Source organism: Pinus tabuliformis, chromosome 3_2 (assembly GCF_031772625.1).
Source record: "Pinus tabuliformis cultivar Carrire ecotype Pingquan chromosome 3_2, CPIR1, whole genome shotgun sequence".
Classification (NCBI taxonomy): Eukaryota; Viridiplantae; Streptophyta; class Pinopsida; order Pinales; family Pinaceae; genus Pinus; species Pinus tabuliformis.
Genome location: NC_142302.1, coordinates 682,382,581 through 682,407,402, shown reverse-complemented (window position 1 = coordinate 682,407,402; position 24,822 = coordinate 682,382,581). Strand labels below are relative to the sequence as shown.

The 24,822-nt window shown below is 38.6% G+C and overlaps 1 protein-coding gene and 1 pseudogene across 1 annotated transcript in view; one reads left to right on the top strand and one right to left on the bottom strand.

Annotated features, from left to right (window-relative positions):
* LOC149182486 (protein RBL-like) overlaps positions 1-24,822 on the top strand; it is a 117,760-nt gene that overhangs the window by 36,292 nt on the left and 56,646 nt on the right. The gene's annotated exons all lie outside the window — the stretch shown is intronic.
* LOC149182487 (protein disulfide-isomerase pseudogene) lies at positions 8,341-12,684 on the bottom strand (annotated as a pseudogene).

Genomic DNA, 24,822 nt, shown 5'->3' with positions numbered 1-24,822 from the left:
AGGTTCATCTGAACCTCGTTTGGAAGCCACAACTTTTGGTGGTGGAATGAAGTCAATCCGACGAACGGTTTGCAAGATATCGACTGCCCTAGTTTGAAGTCAGAAACTGCTGAAACTGAAGATGCAACTGCAGAAGTAAAGATTGACTTGTGTGGCCTAGAAGATCTCCTCATCTGAACTGCACTGTAGGTTCATCTGAACCTCCTTTGAAAGCCGCAACTTTTTGTGGTGGAATGAAGTCAATCCGACGAACAGTTTGCAAGATATCGACTGCCCTAGTTTGAAGCCGGAAACTGTTGAAACTGAAGCTGCAACTGCAGAAGTAAAGATTGACTTGCGTGGCCTAGAAGACCTTCTCATCTAAACTGTGCTGTAGGTTCATCTGAAACTCCTCTGGAAGCCAAAATGTTTGGTGGTGGAATGAAGTCAATCCGACGGTCGGTTTGTGAGATATGGTGTGCCCTAGTTTGATAATGAAGCCGCTAATGCTGATGCTACTGATCTAGGGTTTGCTACTGATGATATGAATCAGATTTATTGTACTATTTCTCTCTATTGAATTATTGAAGATAAAAGAATATTTGATCAAATGGTTTCCCCACACATTGTGGGGTTTGTCGCTGGCTAGCCGCCACATCTTGTGTCTCTTGTCTTGGCTTGTTTTCTGTCAATCGTTTAATGTTCTATCTGCACTTTAATTTATGTACATGTGATTGCTAATCGGTGGAATATAATAAGAAAAAGAAGTAAATTGTTATAAGCATAGAACATACCATAGTTTAACATGGTATCAGAGCTGAGGTGAAGACAAAGCCCGAGGAAGAGCAAGAGCAATCATTGAAGAGAAGATTGGCAAGGCTATCCTAAAAGAACTATGGGGTCATCAACACTCTTTCCTGCCGAAGACAAGCTCCGTGAGAAAGCTAACTATCACGGATGGAAGATGTCTATCGATCTAACCCTTGAAGATCAAGGAGTGCTGGACCATGTAAGAGGCAATATTGTTGAGCCTTCATCAAATGCATCTGCTGCTGCCTGGAACAAATGGAAAAATGGAGAAGTCAAAACAAAGAAGATCATCCGGGACTCTATCGACAAGCGCTTGGTGGCCTACATCTCTGATCTAGACACCTCCAAGGAAATCTACGACAGACTGGTGAGTTTATTTAAAGTTAATGATGCAAATCAAGTTTTGTTTCTTAGAAATAAGCTGAGGGAAATCAATAAGGGTAAATATGAAAGTATGCAAGCATACTTCTTAAGAATCACCAAGATCAAGAACGATCTCCTATCTATTGGGGAAACTATTACTGACAGAGAAATGGCACTCACAACTCTTGGAGGATTTCCATTTGAATGGTATGTGTTCAGGACTACTCTTTTGAACTATAATGTAATTCCTGGTTTCGAGGAATTAATGGCTCGATGCATTCAAGAAGAAACAAGGGAAGAAGTGCAAGAAATGCCCATGCCTAAAGGTCCATCTGCTGCCTTTTCTTCTCATGCAAAGAAAAGAAATAATTCCGAGACTAAATCAAAAGGAAAGGCTGGACCTAAGGCTAGAAGAAAATGACGATGTTACATTTGTGATAAAGCAAGTCACTATGTATGAGATCATGAGCATCATGATGAATGAGATCATGGACATAAAGGGAAACATGAGATCATGGACATATAGGATAGCATGATGATGATGCACACTAGTTTGAGCAGCATTATGATGGATAAAATCATGGACATGGGCAGCATGATGATAATCATGATTAGAGAAGCATGGTACAATATGCAGTGGTGCAACTCGAAATCCCTCTGATGGCAACCAAAGGAATGACAAATTCAACAGCAAAGGTAAGAGGAGAGCTGGGAATCAAGGAAGAGGACAAGCATTCAAGAAGGCTAGAAATTCTAGGATGTATTAAATGCACCTGACCTCAAAAGGAACCCGGTGTCCATCTTGGCAATGGAAGACAGAGGCTTCAAGGTAACCTTCAGCAATGGCAAGGTATGTATACGGAAAAATAATGTTAAAGATGTCGATGGAAGTCCGCTAGGTGTCATGTCTTGTGACACAACTCTTTAGTCTGAAATTTGGCATCGGAGGTTTGCCCACCTTCATTACAAAGCTCTACCCGATGTAAGACAGATGGTAACAGGGATGCCCAAATTCCAAGTAGAGAAAGAAGGTGTATGTCCGGGATGTGCCAAAGGAAAGCTCAAAAGGGGACCATTCCCCTCAAGCCAAAGCAAGACCTCCGATATATTACAATTGGTTTACTCAGGCATACCTGAGGTTGGCATTAAGAGGGAGAATACTACACCACATACTCCTGAGCAAAATGGTGTGGTGGGAAGGAAGAACCACACGATGATGGAAGCTGTTCGGGCCATGCTACATGATCAAAGACTTCCAAATTTTCTATGGGCTGAAACTACAATCACCGTCGTATATGTACAAAATCGATGCCCTCATCAAGCATTGGGTTCCTAAACTCCTGAAGAAATGTTCACCACCGGTCAAAGGGAAGTCATGATTAGTTATGATGTCATCTTTGACAAAGATATGGCTCTCAGCAACGTGGACAATCTGCTGACTTTGAGTAGCTCTCAAGAAGCCGACACCAGGGAACCGAAAGAAAAGGATGATGAATCAATGCCTGATGTAGAAGAACCCATGGATCTGATTGATCCTCATCCACATGAGCCTTCCTCTTCTAGGAAGAGGCCTTCATGGCTTAGGGGGATACTTGATGATGCTGAAGGACATGCTGCACCCTGAGGAACCTTCCATCAAAGTAAGAAACTTAACAGGTATCAGGGATACCTGACCATCATGAACACGATCATACAAAGTGAACCTTCATCATTTTTAGATGTCAACAAGCATTAACTATGGAAGGATGCTATGACCATAGAATATGAGTCTATTATGGAGAATGATGTTTGGGAATTAGTTCCCAGACCCTGGACAAGATAATTGTTACTTCAAAATGGCTTTACAAGATAAAGCATGCAGCAAATGGAAGTATGGAAAAGTATAAGGTTCATTTTGTTGCTCGTGGTTTATCCCAGAAGGGAGGTATAGACTATGATATTTGCACCTATTGCCAGATATACGACCATATGCTTGATCATAGCCCTTGTGGCTTCACAAGGATGGAACCTACATCTGATGGATGTTAAGACCGCGTTCTTGCATGGTTCTATCAAAGAAGAGGTCTATGTGGAGCAACCTGAAGGATTTGAGATTTATGATTGAAAATCTCATGTATGCAGGTTGAAGAAGGCTCTCTATGGGCTGAAGCAAGCACCCCAAGCATGGTATGAGAGGATCGATAGTTACTTGATGAAGCTGGGATTCACTAGGAGTGAAGCTGATCCTAACCTTTACTTTAAGGTTGAAGATGACAAGCCTCTCATACTGGTGTTGTATGTGGATGACCTCTTTCTAACAGGTGCAAACCCTCTCATTCACAAATTTTAGAGGGAGATGGCTTCTGAATTGAAATGAAGGACCAAGGACTTGAAGTGTGGAAGAAGCCAAGGGAAATTTTCCTATCTCAAGGAAAATATGTGGTAAATATATTGGAAAGATTCGGTATGATGGACTGCAAGCCTGTGACTACCTCGAGGATCTTAACTTTTAGAAGTTATATGGTGGTGATGTCAAACCAGACTTGGGAAATGCCTCTGAGTTTCAAAAAATCATTCGCATTGATGTTCTTGGTGAACCTCCATCCGAACATATGTTTTGCAGTTAGCATTGTGAGCTCATATTTGGTTGAGCCTCACTAGATTGATGCCAGGAATCTTCTGAGATGTCTTCAGGACACAATCTCTCATGGATTAAGATACACTGCTGGAGATGTGCGACTACTTGGATATACTGATGTTGATTGGGCAGGCAGTGTGGTGGACCGTAAGAGCACTTCTGGGTATTGTTTCACCTTGGGATCTGCTTTGATATCCTGGATGAGCAGGAAGCAGAAGTCAGTGGCTTTGAGCACCACCGAAGAAGGACATATTGTTGCTAGCATAACCTCGTGTGAGGTAGTCTGGTTGCGAAAGCTCTTTAGTGAGTTGTTTGGATTTACATTGGATACCACTGTGATTCTATGTAACAACCATAGGTGGGATTCGATTATTGAGGAATCCCGTATTCGTCAATTTCTCCAGTAGATAGACATCATTTGGGATATGGTAAGTCGATGAGCAAGGAAGCTCCATCACATTAAGATGATGTATAGGTTGATACACCTTGTCAAAGCCTCGAGGAAAGATGTAATCTGTGATTTTCCCAAACGACTTGGAGTCGACAAGAAACCTTTGTACAAGGGTCCTGCATGTTGCATACATTGAGCTCTGGGAGCTCTGAGGGCTTGCGGTTCCTATTGGAGCAACATATGACCATAGGGTGACTCACCCTCCCCTGGTGGTGCACACTAGAACAAAATGATTCGCTCTCTTGTGGGACAAGATGATTCGCTCTCTTGTGGAATAGGATGATTCCCTCTCCTGTGTAGCAGGATGATTAGTTCTCCTGTGAGGCCTAGATTGATGTGTTCTCCATGGCAGCCTGGATTGATGTGTTCTCCATGGCAATTGTAGCAGGATTGATGTGTTCTCCTATGAGGCCTGGATTGATGTGTTCTCCATGGCAATTATAGCAGGATTGATGTGTTCTCATGTGAGGACAGGATTGATTAGTTCTCTTGTCGAGGCATCCTACCCATGCAGTCTGGGACTCATGGGAAGTACCTCTCATCTGATCAATGAGCAGGGAAATGAAGTTAGGGACCATAGTAGTACCGATGGACGCATCATTGTAACTACCGTACTCCCTACGCTAGGATGACCTCCATTGATCTGGGATCAATGATACTGGTCTGGGACCAGTGGTAGGAGTTGTACCATACTATGACACTGACTTCGGGTCGGTTGAGACTGGTCTGGGATCAGTGGTACATACTCTGAGACTGACTTTGAGTCAGTGGAGGATGATATTGGTCTGGGACCATAGGAGTTGTACTCACTATGACATTGACTATGGGTTGGTTGAGACTAGTTTGGGACCAGTGGTACATACTCTGAGATTGACTTTGAGTCAGTATGATACATCCTCGATCATTTCTTCTTCTCCATAATTTGGACAAAAGCATAGTAGAACAGAACAATGCAAGAGCAGAGCAGAACAAAACAAAACAGTACAGATCAGTGCAAGGCAGAACAAGACAAAGCAGAACAGGCAAAATAGAGCAGAGCAGGGCAAGGGTCAGGCTGTACAAGGTAGTGCATTTGATGCATGAATAGTAACGACCGATAGACAGATTGCAGATGAAGTTCTCCATGGTTGAGAGGGAGTGTTAAAATTGGAAACCAGGGCAAAACCTCATGTGGGTCATCTTATTCATGGCTAATAATATTTTTATTATATTCCTCTCGTCGAGAGGTGTAGGATTGATATAAAGATCATCCACTTCCGATAAGTATTCATGGAGATATGAATTTATTTTGATTATGGAATTATTATCAAGCTGACCTACAACTCATGTAGGCTCAGAAGCCCAACAGTCGCATCTATTCACCCACCAACGTTGTGTATAAATATAAGAGGACTTTTCCTCATTTGGACTCACTCATCTCATCACATCTCTCTCTCTCTACTGCGCAGATATGAGTCTCTTCTCTACTGCGCTGAAATGGGTCTCTCTCTCTCATACATGTGAAGCCAGAAACTGCTAAAACTGAAGCTGCAATTGCAGAAGTAAAGATTGACTTTCGTGTCCTAGAATAACTCCTCTTTGGAACTATGCTATAGGTTCATCTGAACCTCCTTTGAAAGCCGCAATTTTTGGTGGTGGAATGAAGTCAATCCGACAAACGGTTTGCAAGATATCGACTGCCCTAGTTTGAAGCCGGAAACTGCTGAAACTGAAGCTGCAACTGCAGAAGTAAAGATTGACTTGCGTGGCCTATAAGATCTCCTCATCTGAACTATGTTGTAGGTTCATCTGAACCTCCTTTGAAAGCCACAACTTTTGGTGGTGGAATGAAGTCAATCCGACGAACGGTTTGCAAGATATCGACTGCCCTAGTTTGAAGCCGGAAACTGTTGAAACTGAAGCTGCAATTGCAGAAGTAAAGATTGAATTGCGTGGCCTAGAAGACCTCTTCATCTGAACTGCGTTGTAGGTTCATCTGAACCTCCTCTGGAAGCTGAAACTTTTGGTGGTGGAATGAAGTCAATCCAACGGTCGGTTTGTGAGATATGGTCTGCCCTAGTTTGATAATGAAGCCGCTAATGCTGATGCTACTGATCTAGGGTTTACTACTACTGATATGAATCAGATTTATTGTACTATTTCTCTCTGCTGAATTATTGAAGATAAAAGAAGATTTGATCAAAGGGTTTCCCCACACATTGTGGGGTTTGTCCCTGGCTAGCTGCCACATCTTGTGTCTCTTGTCTTGGCTTGTTTTCTGTCGATCGTTTAATGTTGCACTTTACTTTATGTACATGTGATTGCTAATTGGTGGAATATAATAAGAAAAAGAAGTAAACTGTTATAAGCATAGAACATACCATAATTTAACACTTCTTCACATGTGTGGAGAGAGAGAAGCCTCAGAAATCCATACCCAATCAAGAAGAGAGAGATGTGTGAAGTGAGTGAACTGTCTAATTGAGGAGGAGGCACCTTGTATCTATATGTAAATATTGAGGATGACAAGATCTAACTGTTGGGATTCTAAACCTACATGATTTTTTTGGTCAACCTTGACAATTTGTCCATAATCAAAATAAATTCATAATTTCATTTGTACATGTCAGAATGGGATGATGTTTGGATCAATCCTACACCTCTAGGAGAGAGTAATCCAATAAAAATATCATCCACCTCATATGAGCTGTCCAAGGTGAAGTTTGACCCTAGTTTCCAAAATTAACATAATGTCATTTAGTGAAAGCACAGAAAGGAAATGCCCCAAATATTATTGAGGAATAAATGGTCAATAATAACCAAGTGCAATTTAACTATTGTAGACCCCATGCATATGGAAAAAATATAAATACTTCCAAAAAGAGTCTAGTGGCACATTTGAACTACAAACTCATATATGTCCAATTTAAAAAATAGGAAATCCAACTACCACATAAACATTCAAAATAAAATACACTTCATGTGTTAGACTATGCAAACACAACTCTAGCTTACAGAAATATTCACAACAAGTACAAGGTGGCCAATGTAATTTACTATGTTAATTAGGAAAGAGACAAGATGCCTAATCTCACTATTTCGATTTGGTTCAACACTACACAAAAGATGAATTGGAAGAGAACAATAATCAAATTGTTTATAAGAAAATGATTGACATAAACAAATGGAAATTCATATTAATTTCTACAAAACAATCACCTTCTAAGAACTTTAAAATAAAAATAAAAAATCCTTTGTAATGTTATTCTTGACACCTTGAAGATCTTGACATTTGAAATATCGCTTGGGATAAAAAAATCACAATGGTGAAATAACATGTGAAGGATCATTTCACTAAGTTTCACTGTCCCTAGCTAACCCTGGTGTAGGACCTTTCAACACCACCAACAAAACCATCGCTAGGTAATTTGTCAATTTTGTGAGTAACATTGGGTGGCATAAGCCATGGTTAATGGTCATGATAGTGTTGTGATCCCTCGTTGATATGGTGATGGTTGACTTGACCCCAAGACCTCCTACATGCCACAACACTAGACACTAGCTAACCAACTAGGCTAAAATTTGCCAGAAATAGATCCCAGAGGTCAAACTTTTTTTCATTTTGCCTTATTAGCATGATACATGCACAGGGCACATATATTCTACCCTGGGTTGTAAGAGCACATCAATTTCCCTTATGAAAATAGAATGAATGACATGAACCATAATCTTACGAACTCGTAACAAATATGAATGTTCTCACATTATGAAAAGAAGCTCTAACACACCAAGTGCATCAGAGGATGGTTTGAAAACAAATATAACAAAACCAACCAAATCCAACATGTTGAGATATGCATAAACTTAGTTCCCAATATGATCCTACATGAGAATACCAGAAAAGACAATACAGACTCATATTAACAAAATAAAAATATCATGCAACAAAAACTGCAAAAGTTCCCACAAGTCTACAAAGTTCACGAAAATTCTTACTAGTGAAACTTATGTAATTGGAATGAGGGAAATAGTGAATGTGTCTTTCTTATTGTAAACTAAGAATTCTTTTAGTTCCAGTGAGATTAGAGAGAAACTTGTAAAGGAAATGAACAAGTAATATTGACTGTGTGCATTTTGACACCTATAGAGCACCTTGAGTAGCCTCAAGACCAGCAAGGAGAAATTTCAATCTTTTTCCTCTATGAGATTTTTCTAACTCTTGATATGTAGCTTTGAATTCCTCTGCACTGTCTACAGTAAAATTAAATGAAAAAAACAAGGCTTTGGAATCTGGGATGTTGAAGAATTTGATTACGTGACGATGACTATCAGGGTCCTTAGTCAAAATGACTATAAGGGGCATACTAGCTTCTTTGGAAAAATTATCTAATGAATCAACATTGAAATCATAAGAGTCATAATATCACTCATCAAAAGGCTTAAACGACCAAAAAAATGGTAGGTTTATTGTAGAATCCTTCAAACGAAGGATTTTGACATCGGATTTATGACCAAAATCATAATCTGAACATAATGTCTCTGTAACAGTATTGAAATTCTTATATTCCTTGCCCTAGAAGTTTGAGAAGAATCCAACTATAAATAATTTCTTGTCACCAATAAGGCTAGTGGCTACTTCTGAAGATCCGATTTCCATAGATGTAGGACCAACCTAGTGTTTCAAGTACTTCACAATACCTTCTGGTTCACGATGACCTCTATAGTCTTGAACACTTGACCCTCCCTTCTGAATGATCTTCAGAGTCAGAAATCCATTGACATCATCATATTCACTAGCCAAATCTTTATTTTTTTCTTCATTAGCATCAACTTTCGCCAAGACAATGGGTGGATCATGATTTTTTAGACTTGCTCATCTGATGTTCTGAAGGAAACATGGCTAAACTGTGAAATGAAAGATTTTACCTTGAAATAATTAGCTTGGATTTCTTTTCTATTCTTTCACTAAGATTTCTACATTTGGAATTTGCAGTGATTCCATTTCTATTCAGATCCAATTTTCTAAAATCTAGATGGTCTAACAAGCCCAGAGACAGTTTTTGCAACTTTAGACATCATAATTACCATAGAAGTTTCATGGTGAGCCCTCAAAATATTGGAAGAATCTCTAACTTAACAAGGAATTATAATTCCTTTCATAGAAAAATCCAAAGATTACATAAAATAAATAGAAATCTCACAAGGACCATAGAGCTCATAAATTTGGGCTATCTTCAAAGGAAAAAAAGAAAACAAACAAAAAGAAGCATATATTATTAGGTGACAAGAATAATCCCAAGAAATTTGTTTTTTAAGTCTTCATTGAAGGCAAAGCATATACAGTCAATTGAATTAGAGAAAAATCAACATTGACTTCATATGCTTGTAGTTGACCATTCTACTGGAGAATCATCTCCCTATCTAATTGTGGTGGAAGGTCCTCTAGAAGGAATTGCATGAAAATATAAATTTATTTATGCACCAATACATACTTGGGTGATCTCTTATATTAAAAGGATGTTGTTTACATAATGATAATGATTAATGGTTCAATTCTCCAAACCAAATAGTGTAGATGATGAAGCACAATAAAAAAAGAGAGAATAATCTTGATGTGGGTGAAATCCTTACAAAATTACTTCGAAGTGTAAGTTACTTGGTTGGAAAAATTGGAGTAGAACTCTATCTAGTTGTTTAAAGGAAATTCTCCTGAATGGTGTATGCTCCATTATGTTTGTTACTTAGTGGCTTTGTTAATTTTAGGTATTTTCTATGCTTAGAGAAATTTATTTCAATTTTCATAGTTAGCTCAATATCTTTCCCAAATTAGCAATAACATCAGCATTAGATTAAACTAGAGATAGAACATAAACATAAATCACAGAAGACAAGCCAAGACAAGAGGACAAAAGTCTAGATGTGGTGCTAGCCAGGGACAAACCCCAATGTGGGGAAACCCTTGATCAATTCTTCTTATATGTTCTTCAATAATACAGCAGAGAGTGAGAGATAGTATGTTTACAACAGAAGTCAACACCTTGAATTATCTAGATAAGAGCATAGATCATCTCTAAGAAGATGATACATGAGACTAGTTGAAGACATGCTGCTTCAACTGATTCTCCAAGGTGACTCCTTCACCTATCATTGTGTTGCATTTCGTTATCATGCTGCACCTCACTACGATGCACCATGCTGCACCCATCATCACTATGTTGTATCTCATCATGCTTCATTAATCGTGACTATACCCATCACTGTATTGCATTATGTGCCATTGCTACACCATGTTTCCATACTGACCTATGCTCTAGCTGCACCTTGCTTGCTTGTTGCCCCTTGCTTGCTTGTTGTCCATAGCATGCTTGTTATCCTTAGCATGCTTGTTGTCCTTAGCATGCTTGTTGTTTCATGCTAGCTGTCCCTTGCATGCTAGATGTAACATTGCATGCTTGGTGTATTTGCTGCTAAATACCATACAACTATCCCAATGTTAGTTAGTTGTACCTTGCATGCTGCTCTCCTTCAGAGGTAGATGCTTCGATAGTTCCCGACAGTTCGAAGAGTTCCAACTGTTCCCGACAGTTCTCAACAGCTCTAATAGTTTTGGCTCTTCTGGTTCTTCCCGGCAGTTCCAGAAGTTCTAAGCAATTCCAGAAGTTCCGGCAATTCCCAGTAGACCCTGCAGTTCTAGCAGTTCCCAACAGTTTCGGTAGTTCCGACTCTTCATGGTAGTTCCTGGTAGTTTCGACAGTTCATGGCAGTCCCGACAGTTCTTTCAGTTCCCACTAGTTCCGGCAATTCCGGCAGTTCCCAGTAGTGTTGGCTTCTACCCTCTAGATTAGGACATCATTATCCCTTACAATCTCCATCTACTAAAACGCAATGAGAAGTAGATAGGAAGAGATCCCAAGTGTGTTGAAAATGACTTGAAGGCCACCTCTATTTATACTAAAACGTTGAGCACAAGTGGGGTTTATTTGGTTGCTGGCTGACCTTGACGAATTGTACCATAACACAAATAAATTCATATCTCCATGAATACTTATCGGAATCAGATGATCTTTAGATCAATCCTACATCTCTCGATGAGAGGGATCCAAGAAAAATATTAGCTTCCATTAATATGATGACCCACATGGAGTTTTTCCTAGTTGCTAATTTTAACACTCCCTCTCAACTAGGGAGAACTCCATCCAATGATCCATATGTCCAACTGTATTATCTCTTCCATCAGTGCCCTGCACTGCTGAGCTCTGCTTTACTATGCTCTACTTTGCTATGCTATGCTCTGCTATGCTAAACCATGAAGAAGAAGAATTGATCGAGAATGTCTCATACCATTCTCTACTGACCCGAAGTTAGTTTCATCTAAAGAGAGTGTGTCACATCACTCTTACTGACCCGAAGTCAGTTTTATTTATCCCAGATCAATATCACAAGAGAGTGTCTCAAACCACTCATATTGATCCCAGATCAGTCTCGTTGATCCCAGATAAATGGAGGTCATCCTAGCATAGGGAGTACGGTAGATACAACAATGTGTCCATCGATAGTACTACTATGGTCCCTAACCCCATTTCCCTGCTCATTGATCAGATGAGAGGTACTTCCCATGAGTCCTAGACTGCATGGGTAGGATGCCTCGACAGGAGAACTAATCATCCTGTGCACAGGAGAATGAATCATCCTGCCCCATAGTCACAATGAGAGAACTAATCATCCTGGCCCACAGGAGAGCTAATCATCTTGTTTCACAGTTTCCACGGGAGAACTAATCATCTCGGCCCACAAGAGAACTAATCATCCTTTTCCTCGGTTGCCACGGGAGAACTAATCATCCAAACCCACAAGATAACTAATCATCCTATTTCACAGTTTCCATGGGAGAACTAATTATTGCGGCCTATAGGAGAACTAATCATCCCGGCCCACAAGAGAACTAATCATCCTGTTCCACAGTTGCGACAGGAGTACTAATCATCCTGGCCCAGAGGCGAACTAATCATCATGTTCCACAGTCGCCACAAGAGAACTAATCATCATGGACCACAGGAGAACTAATCATCCTGTTTCACAGTTGCCATGAGACAGCTAATCATCCTGACCCACAAAAGAAATAATCATCCTATTCCACAGTTGTCACGACAAAGTTAATCATCCCAGCCCACAAGAGAACTAATCATCCTGGCCCACAAGAGAACTAATCATCCTAGCCCACAGGAGAATTAATCATCCTGTTCCACAGTCTTCACATGAGAACTAATCATCCCGACCCATAGGAGAACTAATCATCCTGTTCCACAGTCGCCACGGGAGAACTAATCATCCCGGCCCATAGGGGAACTAAGCATCATGTTCCACAGTCCCCACGAGGTACCATAGGGGAAATTTGAACCTATCATCCTATACATAACGCACCACCAGGGGAGGGTGAGTCACCCTGTGGTCATATGTTGCTCCAGTAAGTACCGCAAGCCCCCATAGCTCCCAAAGCTCAATGCATGCAACGTGCAAGACCCTTATAAGAAGGTCTCTCAATGACTCTAAGTCATTCGAAAAAGTCACAGGTTTGACCTTTCCCGAGGTTTTGACAAAATGTTTATGACCTGTACATCAGTCTCAATGTGATGGAGCCTCCTCGCTCATTGACTTACCATATCCCAGATAAGGCAGTATCTATTTTCTATCTGCTGGAGCAATATTCAAATATGAGATTCCTCAATAATTGAATCCCCCCTCTAGTTTTCACAGAGAATAACAATGGTATTCATCATGTGTACAAACTCACTTAAGAGCTTCTGTAACCATGTAGCTTCACACGAGATCATACTCGTAGCTATGTATTTGGTCTCGGCAGTGCTTATAGCAACTGACTTCTGCTTCTTGTTCACCCATGATATCGAAGCATAATCCAAAGAGAACTAACACTGAGAAGTGCTCTAGTGATCCTACACATTGTCTGCCTAGTCAACGTTCAAATAATCATGCAGTTTCATATTTCTGGCAGTTTATCTCAATCCATGAGAGATTATGCCCCAAAGATATCTCGGAAGATTCTTGGCACCAATATAGTGAGGCTCAACCAAATATGAGCTCACCATGCTAACTACAAAACATATGTCCAGACATGAGTTCACCAAGAACATCAATGCAAATGAGTTTATGGAACTCAGAGGCATTTCCCAAATTTGGTCCGGCATCATCACCATATAACTTCTGAAAGTTAAGATTCTTGAGGTAGTCACGAGCTTGCACTTTACCATTCCACATCTGGAATCCAAATCCCTCTTACTTTTGCAAGTGAGAGGGTCTGCACTTGTTTGAAATAGGCCATCCTTAGAAGGTGCTACTATGAGAGGTCTATCATCTACAACCTTCAAACAATTGTTTGGATCAGCTTCACTCTTATTGAATCTTAGCTTCATCTGACAACTATCAGTCCTCTCATACTACGCCCAAGGAATTTTTCTTCAAGCCATAGAGGGCTTTCTTCCACCTGCATATGTAAGATTCCTGATCATGAATCTCAAACCCCTCAGGTTGTTCCAAACCTATGGACTTACTATATGAGGGGAATGGTCCCCTTGTAAGATTTTCCTTCGGTACATCTCAGACATGTACTTTCATGCTCTTTTTGAATTTAGGCATCCTTGTCACCATCTGACTCACAGACCTCTAGTGCTATGTGTCAATGGACATGGTCCCTAGTGGACTTCCTATAACTTGATTCGACCCTTAACTCAAAAGCATCTTTGAAAATTCTATTTTCAAACACGTAGCCTTCCATTAATGAGTGCAACCCTATAACCTTCGACTTCCATTGTCGAAATGGACACCAGGTTCTTCTTGCGATTAGGTACATAAAAGAGAATCTATAAATGAATCGAGTTACCCTCATTCAATTGAGGGGTAACATTCTCTACACCCTTTCCACGATAGGTGGCATTGGCTCCAAGTATAATCCCATGATTTTTTCCATCTCTACCAAATTAGAGAGTGCACCCTACTATCCGATGAAGAAAGGGCCAATACAAGATAACATTTCTTTATCTTATCAGAATCAACATTTGATTATTCATACCTGGGGTTCCTTGCTTTCATTGAGGAGTGGGTCGTATCCTTGATGACCTACATTACCTATCATTCCTATGATCATTGAAGATGTCCTTGGAATGGTTGTTATCATAACAAAGTGATATGTCCCTTCCCATCGGACACTCCTTCATATAATGGCCGAATTGCCTTTCCTTCCATCCTTAGATCTGAACTTCCCATAGAAGTGATCTTTAGGTAGGCCATTAGAGACTTTTTTTGCGTCACTCTGATAATATTCTCTGCTCGCACTTCACCCTCAGTGAATTTGAAGAGGGATGAGGAACCCATTGATCGTTTTGTCCTTTCCCAACTGTCTTCGGTGATTGCTCTTTCACTCTTGCTTGGGCTTTGTCTTCACCTCAACTCTGATACCATGTTAATTTTAGGTATGTTCTATGCTTAGAGCAATTTATTTCAATTTTCACAGTTAGCTCAATATCTTTTCTAGATTAGCAATCACATCAGCATTAAAGTAAACTATAGATAGAACATAAACACAATTCACAGAAGACAAGCCAAGACAAGAGGACACAAGATGTGGTGCTAGCTAGGGACCAACCCTAATATCGGGAAACCCTTGATCAATTCTTCTTATATGTTCTTCGATAGTTTAGCAGAGAGAGAGATAGTATGTTTACAACAGAAGTCAACACTTTGACTTATCTAGATAAGAGCATAGATCATCTCTAAGAAGATGATACATGAGATTAGTTGAATACATGCTGCTTCAACTGATTCTCCAAAGTGACTCCTTCACCTATCGTTGTGTTGCATTTCATGATCATGCTGCACCTCACTGTGCTGCACCATGTTGCACCCATCATCACTATGTTGCATCTCATCAGGCCTCATTGATCATGGTTGTACCCATCACTATACTGCATTATGTGCCATTGCTACACAATGTTTCTATACTGACCTATGCTCTGGCTGCACCTTGCTTGCTTGTTGTCCCTTGCTTGCTTTTTTTCCCTTGCTTGCTTGTTGTCCCTAGCATGCTTGTTGTCCTTAACATTCTTGTTTTCCTTAGCATGCTTGTTGTCCTTAACATTCTTGTTTTCCTGAGCATGCTTGTTGTTGCATGCTAGCTGTCCCTTGCATGCTAGCTGTAACATTGCATGCTTGGTGTATTTGCTACTAAGTACCATACAATTGTCCCAATGTTAGTTAGAAATCCCTTGCATGCTACTCTCCTTCAGAGATAGATGCTCCGATAGTTCTTGGCAGTTCCAACAATTTTAGTTGTTCTTGAAAGTTCTCTATAGTTCCGATAGTTCCAATAGTTTCAGCTTTTCTGGTTGTTCTCAGCAGTTCTGGCAATTCCCAGCAATTCCAATAGTTTTGGTGATTCTTGGCAGTTCCAGTAGTTCCCGATAGTTTCGACAGTTCTCGATAGACCCAACAATTCTACCTATTCTTATTTTCAACAGTTCTAGCTATTCTCGAGTGTTCTCGGTAGTTCTCGGCAATTCCTGGTAGTTCCTGGTAATTCCTGGCAGTCCTGGCAGTTCCAAAAGTTCCCGGTAGTTCCGGCAGTTCCAACTTCTTCCCTCTAGATTAGGGTTGTGTTATCCCTTAAGATCTCTCCTCCTACTAAAACCCAAAGACAAGTATAGAGGAAGAGATCCCAAGTGTGTTGAAAATGACTTGAAGGCCACCTCTATTTATACTAAAACGTTGAGCACAAGTGGGGTTTATTTAGTTGCTGGCCGACCTTGACGAATTGTCCCATAACACAAATAAATTCATATCTCCATGAATACTTATTGGAATTGGATAATCTTTAGATCAATCCTACACCTCTCGATGAGAGGGATCAAAGAAAAATATCAACTTCTATTAATAATATGACCCACATGGAGTTTTGCCCTAGTTTCCAATTTTAACAGGCTTCCTGGTAATTCTCTAGGGTAGCCTTCCCAAATTTTAGACTACCACTTCATTGAAGTGCTTTTCAAACATTTTCTAGTTATATCTAATTCTCAATGTCATGTCTGGATTTTTCATTTCGTTACAAGTATAAATTTCTGAAGGGGAAATCTAGAGAGAGATCAGAGAAAGCATGTGGGCCAATTTTATAGTAATACATAGAAGAATGACAAGGAAGTAGTTCCCATTGCTCATATATATGAGTGTACTATCTACTTTTTAATGTAATATTCAATCTTTGTGAAAAGTGGCCACTAGGTGGCCTACGTTTCTTTTTTGGAGGCAATATGGCATGCTATAAGAACTTTTCTATGTATTTTCCTTTTCCAAACCATGAAATAAAAACTTATGCATTCTTTCTTTGGAAAAATAAAATCAATTAAAATTTGCATACCATTCACCCTATCAAATTCTTGTCAATCCAAAAGTTGCAGAAAATCATATACCATTCACCTTAAAATACCCCTTGGATCAGACGTGCACATTGCAAGGCATATCAAACACATATATATCAATGTATGAAAAAATAAGAAAGCAAAATTCCATCACCCTTCCAATATAGTAGAAGCACATATCTCAATAAAGTTGCAAACAATTTAAAAACAAACTACCATCACATGTCCAAAAACATCTACGGACAGTAATTAATGTTAATGTTGTTTAATGAAAGCACTGAAAGGAGATGCCCGAAATATGATTGAGGACTCAGTTTGTTGGAAATACTGAGAGGGGGGGTGAATCAGTATTCCTTAGAAATTATCACTTTTAAATCTTTTCAAAGAATTAGTTAATATTCAAATATTATTAATGTTTATGTAGTAATAACAGTAAATAAAATAACACAATAGACACAAGAATTTTTGGTGGAAAACCCCTTCCAGGTCAAAAACCACGGAATTATTTTCTAATAAATTATTTAATATTCAGCCCCAACTCCAAATGAAAGCAAAATCTTCCTAGAAGTCTAGAAAAGCATTCTTCTCTAGCTCCCATTGGAAGGATGTCCCAACACCCTGGTTTCTTTAGTAGTCAACTGAATGGACACCCCAACATCCTAGACCAACCTACTACCCTGAAGTGTTCATAGGCTCGAGCCTATAGGTGAATTCATGCACTAGCCTAGCACCTCCTTGCCACCCTATAATGATTGAAATGAGACAAGTTTGGATTCCCTTACCAGGGACAACGATCCATGATACAATATGATTTACAATGATTTTGACTGAACACCCGATCACACTATGACCTGCAACCCTACCATGACATCATCCCAACAAAGACTTGTATACCTCTCAATAATGCATTTTCAACTCTAGGTAGACTCAGTCTTTTACAATAATGATTCTTCCAATAATGAAACTTTTACAAATGACTCTTTTACAACTTTACAATGACAACTCTTAGCCTTGACACTTCTTCACAATATATAGATGCATGTCATGTCTTCAAAGGATGTCTCACTGCAATGCTTCCTTTGATTTGATACTTCTTCTCTTGAATTCTTGCTTGAATTTGTACTTGAATCTTATTCTACCTGCATGCAAAATTTTCCCGACAAAACCAATTCCAAAACAAAACAAAATAGCCTTCAACTTACCTTCGCCTGCAAAACATATGTAAGCGCATAATAATGAATAAATAAAAATTACAATTACAATATGTACCAGAAGTGTGCTTGTCACTTTTGTTGTTTACTTTTTGCAGCAGTAGGAAAACATTCCCACTCTTGACACAGGCCTAGAGTCTATGCAAGGCTATATCAAAAACTCACCTAAAGATATATACAATAAAAACTTATGACAGACCCTAGACTTTTGATGGACCAAGTTCTAAGTACAACAACAGAGACCATTCTATTAACTATGAAAAGAGAAGTAACGTGAACTTACAACATCATATAGATTTAGTAGAATTGGTGTAGCATCAAATGTGTAGTATCAAGAATAGGACATCTGAAATGTGGTACCAAAACTAACTGACATATAGAGACATAGAGGTATAACTGAGACCCTGTATATAATTATGTTGTCTTGAAAACAAATATGTCAAAGATGATACTTATATTTAAAACGTAAACACTAATCATACATACCTTTCTATAGCGGACTTACCCTTGACTATTGATGTGTGGTCCTTACTGCAGTGATCCTTGAATGCGTGTTATTTCTTGCCTTCTAGGAGCTCGATATTAAATCTATTCTATGTATATAATTTCACATCTCTAGGGCCAGAAATTTCTTCCTGTGGTAGCCCTATGAGCCATCTTTTCAACCACATAGGTTTGATCAAGATTGGATTCTTAAAGAAAGATTTATGCCCAATCTTCTGTGATGACCTGATTATAGACTCATTTAGTAGAGCGAACTTATACGAAGTGCCACATGTCATTGTTGAAACCTTCAGCCCTGAAAACGCTACTCAAAAATCTATCATCCTTCCTCTTTCTAAGACTATTTATGAAATTTGAATCCAATTCTCAGAGAGAATGTTATGACGATTTTCCCAACATCACCTGTTTGACATGGAATTCAGGAGCCTACAAAAACCCTAACTTCCCTAGATCATATATCCTAAAATATAGCAAACCAAGATCTGAAATTGGGTCACGAGTTTCATCAAAATTCCACATAAAATGGGTTTAAATTTTAGCTTTTGAAGCTTCGCAAAAACAAATTTATAGTGAAAATTCTACAATGACCTGTTTGAAGCCACAAAACCCCTACTAGAGGAGGATATGAGGTTCATTATTTATATGAATGTCCTTATTTGAAAGGGTCCTCAACAAGTAAATGATGGCGTGATTTTACGAGTTTTTATTATTATTATTATCAATTATTGACTACTCGATGATCACAATCAATTACGAGTGCCACGCCACAACCCCATAGGGTTTTAGCCCACTAACTGGGGTTACTAACTTCAAACATGAATATATCTCAAACCGTGAAGAGTTACTTGGCATGCCATATATAAATGGAAACATCTCAACATGTAGAATCCATCTAGAATATTCTTGAATGAGAATAGAGTAAGTTTTCAAGTCAAAATTCCCAAGTAAGATCAGAGTAGCCCCTGGTGCTGCTTGGGTTGACATCAATGACAACCATTGATCAATAATATCCCCCTTTGGAATTGATGGAAACATAAGTACTCCTCTTGTGATCATGACACTTATTCCTATTGCCTTCTCTCCCCCTTTGTCATCAATGGAAAAGGGTAACTCTCCCTGACAAACTGTCATCCTACAGACCTATATACACCTCTTCTCCCAATTTCTACTTAGTTGGATAAGAGGAATATTCTAACAAGAACTTGGGAGAATCCCAAGCTTTTGGCGAAGATACTCAAATTCTTCACGAGGTAATGGTTTGGTAAATCAGTCAGAAATTTGTTCCTTTGTGCCAATATGTTCAAGCTTGATATTCGTTTCAGTGGCCTACTCTCTAACGAAATGATATTTGACCAGAATGTGCCTTGTTTTGGAATGCATCACAAGGTTTTTGGAGATACTGATGGCACTGGTGCTATCACAAAATATGGGAATAGGCTCATCAAGATTAACTTGAATATATTGCAAGGTTTGCTTCATCCAGAGAAGTTTAGTACAACAAGCTATTGTCATGATGTATTCTACTTCCACTGTGGATAACAATATTAAAGATTACTTTTTACTTAACCATGAGACAAGGCAACCACCTAGGTAGAATGCTACTCCACTGGTACTCTTATGATCATCAACACTTCCTGCCCAATATTCATCTGTATAAGCTTGGATAACCAGATCATTTTCTTTGGGATCCCATATACCATATTTTGTTGTGCTCTTAAGATATCGAAGAATTATTTTAATGACAATAATATGAGATTCTTTTGGTGCTACTTGGAATCTTGCTACTTGTCAAACTTCTTGCATCACATCAAGTTGGGACATTGTCACATATATGAGACTACCAATCATGGATCTATGCAACCTTTGATCCACATCCTTTGATGAATCTTCTAAGCTTAACTTACAACTTGTTATCATGGGTGTAAGGACTAGCTTGCAATCTTCCATATGGAATGTCTTAAGCATTTCTTTTATGTACTTGGTTTGATATATGAATATTACTTTATCCTATTGAGAAATATGAAAGTCTTTACTTAATCTGTCATCACTGCTTCCAAAGATTATATCGTCTGCATATAATTCGATAATTGTTAGGTTATCTCGATCCACTTTCACATAAAGATTGTTGTCAGCACTTCCTTTGTTGAATCCCTATTGATGTAGATATCCGTCAAGATGAGCATACCAAGCCCTAGGATCTTTCTTGATACCATATAAAGCCTTCTTTAATCTGCATATGTAGTCTTCTTTGTCAAAGAGCAGAACACCTTCAGGTTTTTCAATGTAAACTTCTTCCCCCAATTCACCATTTAGAAAAGCTGACTTAACATCCATTTGGTAGACCTTGATTTTTCTCGAGAAAGCATAAGAAAGAAACATCCCGATAGCTTCCATTATGGAAATGGGAGAAAATGTTTCTTCAAAATTGATTCCTTCAACCTGTGCATGTCCTTTGTAGACTAATCTTTCCTTTTACCTGGTAACCTGTAATCCTTCAACTATTTTTCTCCCCATAAACCTGTAATGAAACTGCCATCTTGTTCAAACTGCTATGAAACCGGCTCACAAAAAGATAGAAAAGATAGATCAATGCCTTAGAATTCAGCGTCTTCGAGCGGGTAGCCTCCTTTACATTACACAAATGAATGATTCTTTCATGATTCAAATGAAAAAACCTCCTTTCTATATATAAGAGTCCAAGGAGTCACAATATAACCCAGCCGCCCTAACAATAATAATATAAAGGCACAAAAATAACAATAGAGGGATTCTATGGGGCATAGTAATAATAATATGGGAACAATAGGGGCACAAAAATATTAATAAGGGATACAAATACAATAGTAATGGGGTAATCACTAGTATTATAGGGACCTAACGTGCCCCTCTCCTTCAGAAAGTGTTGTCCTCAATGCTTGAGTAGTTTTGGATGCTTCTGCATAAAATTCCCATCCTCCCATGTGGAATCTTCAGTGGATAAGTTCTTCCACTTGATGAGATAATCCGAAATTGATCGATTTCCTAGCTGTTGAGTTCTTGTTTCTGTGACCGCTTCCGGTTCCAATATAATTTTTCCTTCCTCGTCAAGTTCTGGCAATATTGTTTGAACTGGGAGCTTGCCACCTATAACCTTCTTTAAACATGAAACATGGAAAACTAGGTGCACTTGAGAAGCTACAAGAAGCTCCAATTTGTATTCCATTGTACCAATCTTTTGCAACACCTTGTATAGACCATAATACTTTGGTGATAATTTATTATCCTTCTTAGCTTGCTTGAGGGACATTTGTTTATATGGTTATAGCCGTAGGAATACCCAATCACCTACATCAAAACTTCTTTCGCTGCAATGTTGATCTGCCTATTGTTTCATTCTATTCTGTGCCAACACGAGGTTATCCTTTAAGAGTTGGATGACTTGTTGTTGATGCTCGATGTGATGTTCCACTACTTGAAACTTAGAATTTTCTCTTAAATATGATGTGATGGATGGTGGTTGATATCCATAAAGTGCCATAAATGGGGTCATTTTTGTTGCTGTTTGGAAGGAATTTTTATACCACCATTCAGCTAGAGGCGACCATTTGACCCATTGTGTTTGTTTATCAGATACAAAGCAACGAAGATATCCTTCCAAACATTTGTTTACTATCTCAGTTTTCCCATCAGATTGAGGATGATAAGATGAGTTATGAGCTAACTGAGTACTGAGACAAGAAAATAATTTTGTCCAAAAAATTCCAGTCAAAATGGGATCCCTATCACTTACAATAATCTTTGGGTTTCCAAGTAGCTTTTGAATTGTTTCCATAAATGCAGTAGAAACTGTACTAGCTTTAAATGGATGTGATAATGCACAAAAGTGTGCATACTTGGTAAGTCTGTCAACTGCCACCATGATGACACTCTTTCCCTTAGACTTGGGTAAACCTGTGATAATATCCATTGAAACCTCCTCCCAACGTTGGTTTGGAATGGATAAAGGTTGTAATAGACCCGGGGTCTTAATTGTTTCAACTTTATTTTGTTGGCAAACCAAAAATTACACCACAAACTTTTGAATATCCGATTTAAGGCCATCCCAAAAAAATTCTTTCTTAACCCTATGGTAAGTTTTTAAAAATCCTGAGTGCCCTCCTAAGGGAGAAGTGTGCAATTCCCTAAGAATCTTTTGCTTGAGCTGGGAATTCTTACAGAGGTATAAGCGATCTTTGTACCATAACAAATCATTTTTCCAGCTAAATGTATTAGATGTACTGGAATCTTGCCTTTGATGTATCTCGATATTGCCTCTGATGTATCTCTTTAATTTCGGATCATCCAGTTCTGAAATTACAGAGATACATCAGAGGCAATATCGAGCTCCAATACCAAATGTTATGAAACCAGCTCACAAAAAGCTAGAAAAGATAGATCAACGCCTTAGAATTTAGCCTTTTCGAGGGGACAATCTCCTTTAACCCAACCGACCTAACAATAATAATATAAAGGCACAAAAATAACAATAGAGGGATTCTATGGGGTACAATAATAACAATATGGGGACAATAGGGGCACAACAATCTTAATAAGGGATACAACTACAATATTAATGGGGTAATCACTAGTATTATAGGGACCTAACACAAATGACCTTCCTTTTAATCGTAGATTTGTGCCATATACTGCTGCATAGACTCCTCTACAAACATTAAGGAGTCAACAAGCTAGATTGCTTAAAATATTGAGTCACCTAATGGATCTTGTTGACTCAAGTCATTAACCGAACCAGCTATTGATTCCTCACAATCTGTTAGGAATCATGAAGGCATAATTGTTGGGACCTTATTGCCTTCTTGCTTTTCTTGCTCATCTTGTACTTGTTCATCCTGTACCTATTTTCCTTTCCAAATCTTCTTATTCTCATCTTGAAGATTTTCATTCATGGTTGATTCCATATTGTACCTAGAGTTATGAGCTATATGTCCATAGTTATGACATTTGTAACATTTGGTGTTATTTATAGAAGATTCCATTTGTTGCTTATCTCATGATCATGCAAATTTGCTTCTAGGGATTTGTGGATAATAGTTGTATCTGTCTGGAACTTCACAATCCCTAGAGATATGTCCAAAATTGTTACATTTGTAACATTCAACATCATCTCTCAAATGATCAAGTTTTTCAATATTATGTTGGGTTCTGGAATATCCATTTCTGAAGGATCTCCTGGAATTATATTCATTCCAAACATACATGCGACATTCTCTAGCTCTATGTCTAGACATTCCACATGAATAACAATGACCATAAAAGATAGGTTGGAACTTGGGAGGAAATATTCTTCGAGGAATTGTCTTCCAACATTCTTCTTATGAATCTTGATCTCTTGATCTAGCTAGGGGATCTACCCTTTTTGCATATCTATCTCCTTTAGTTGTCATAGAAGGACTTGACTCTTTTTCAAATTTTTCTTTCCTCCGTGATTCTTCAATTCATTTGTATTCTTCAACCTTGATTTTAAGATTGAGGACCTATTCACTTTCTATCTTCAATTCATCTTCAAGAGTGTTGACATGCTTCTTCTCAACTTTGATCTCTTTGATAACCCTGTTCACTTCATTTTGAAATTCAACCGCAGTCATTTCTTCTCCTTTGTCTCCATCTTCACCAAGTGCCTATTGCTTATTGTTCTTGGCCGTAAAAAACACTCTTCTATTAAATTATTCTTCATTTTCATTGTCTTCTTCGGATGAGGAACTATCTTCTTTGGTGAAGAAAATTTTCTTGAACCATTTCTTCTTGCCTTGGTTGTTGAATTTCCTAGGACTTTTCTTTCCATTCGTAACAGCCTCATTTTTGCGAGGACATTTGGCTGCAAAATTCCCAACCTCACCATAGTCAAAACATATTAATGGAAGTTTACCTTTTAATTTTCCCATACCCATTCTCATTTTCCATGTCAAGTAGGTGAATTATTTATCTAAGAGTTCTTCCTCTTCTTCCTTTTTTTCATCCTTACTATTGCAAGTTTTTTCTTTCAGAGTTAGCTTGTCCTTACTATTCTTCTTGGATGAGGCAATTTTTTTTTATAAGTGAGATGTGTCATCCTATTCTTCAATCCTCATTTCATATGTTGTAAGGAGTCCATGCAATTCATCTATGCTGAGATTGGTGAGATTCGATCTATATTCTAAGACATATACCTTAGGGTTAAATCTTGTTGGAAAGGTTCTCAGGGTCTTTCAGACAACAATTTTTGTTTCAAAAAGTTCTCCCAAACATTCCAATACATTTTTTGTTTCATCAACACATTGAAAGTATATAGTAATATTTTCATCTGCCCTCATTTTGAGTTTCTCAAATTTTTCCCTGAAAATTTGAAGCTTTTCTTCTTTCACCTTTGAGTCACCTGCATATATATTTTCAAGCTTGCCCCATACCTCTTTAGCAATTTCTCAACTCAATATCTTAAGATAAACAGATTCAATAAGCCCATTGATAACA